A 286-nucleotide genomic window follows, 5' to 3' on the forward strand; every position below is an offset into this window, starting at 1 on the left:
TTTTTGTAACCCAGTGGTACTTCCTATATGGAACACGGAAGGAGGGGGGGGTTGCTCTGTCCAGTTATTTTTATACAGTCTATGTTAGTGACAGTGACAAGCCCCCTCCCCGGCCCTGACATACACCGCCTAGGCAACCTTAGCAGTTTTACAAAAAACGGGTCTAAATTGTGGAATTGCTACGTCTCATTACGTGTTTGAGATCCCCCGGCGCTGCGCAGATGGCTTGGATTGCGGTGCATGTTGGTTAGTTTATTGCACTGACGTCACACGTGCGCCGTCACGA

This window comes from Oryzias melastigma, linkage group LG5 (assembly GCF_002922805.2).
Source record: "Oryzias melastigma strain HK-1 linkage group LG5, ASM292280v2, whole genome shotgun sequence".
NCBI lineage: Eukaryota > Metazoa > Chordata > Actinopteri > Beloniformes > Adrianichthyidae > Oryzias > Oryzias melastigma.